The sequence below is a fragment of the Arachis ipaensis genome, chromosome B1 (genome assembly GCF_059453495.1).
Source record: "Arachis ipaensis isolate K30076 ecotype BB chromosome B1, ASM5945349v1, whole genome shotgun sequence".
NCBI lineage: Eukaryota > Viridiplantae > Streptophyta > Magnoliopsida > Fabales > Fabaceae > Arachis > Arachis ipaensis.
Window position 1 is genome coordinate 53,564,564 of NC_142436.1, and position 903 is coordinate 53,565,466.

At 43.6% G+C, this 903-nt stretch overlaps 1 non-coding gene across 1 annotated transcript; it reads left to right on the plus strand.

Moving 5' to 3' along the window:
• Positions 1 to 295: 295 nt before the first annotated feature.
• Positions 296 to 399, plus strand: LOC148576595 (small nucleolar RNA R71). The gene has a single exon (XR_015903040.1). It is a non-coding gene; the product is annotated as a small nucleolar RNA R71 (small nucleolar RNA).
• Positions 400 to 903: the final 504 nt, after the last annotated feature.

Genomic DNA, 903 nt, shown 5'->3' on the forward strand with positions numbered 1-903 from the left:
TATTGCAGCCACTTGCTTTGTTTCAAATTTCCTGGTGAGCTCTACTAGTTGCTTGGCAAACACCTTGTTTTGGGCTAAAATTGTATCAACATGGTTCAGCTCCATGACTCCCTTAGTGTTGTGTCTCTCTGAAGCATAGTAGTACTCATTCTCAGCCACTGTCTCAATCACTTCAATGGCTTCTTCCACAGTCTTTTTCCTGTTCAATGAACCTCCTAATGAATGGTCTACAGCCTTCCTTGATTCATAAGAAAGTCCATCATAGAAAATATGCAATTGCACCCAGTCATGGAACATGTCTGGTGGGCATTTCCTTGTCAAATCCTTGAATCTCTCCCATGCCTCGTAGAGAGTTTCACCATCTTGTTGTCTAAAAGTCTGAACCTCAGATCGAAGCCTATTGACCTTTTGTGGGGGGTAGAAACGTGCCAGAAACTTGCTTTCCACCTCATCCCAGGTTGTTAGGCTCCCCCTTGGGAATGATTCCAGCCACTTAGCTGCCTTGTCCTTAAGTGAAAATGGGAACAAGAGCAGTTTATAGGTATCTTCCTGGACTCCATTGGACTTCACAGTGTCGCAAATTCTCAGGAATTTTGTGAGATGTTGGTTTGGATCTTCATTAGCACTCCCACCAAATGAACAATGATCCTCCACAAGTGATATTAGCTGTGGTTTGAGTTCAAAATTGTTGGCCTGAATGGGTGGTTTCTAAATGCTGCTACCACAATTCCCAGAGGTTGGGTTTATGTATGAACCAAGAACCCTCCTCTCGGGAATGGCATTGTTTCCATCAGCTCTCTCATGGTTGTGAACTTCTCTATCCATGTTGAGATCTAGAGCTTCCTCAAAATTGTCCTCAGATTCTCCTTCAGATTCTTCTTCTCCCAGTACTCTCTTCCCTCT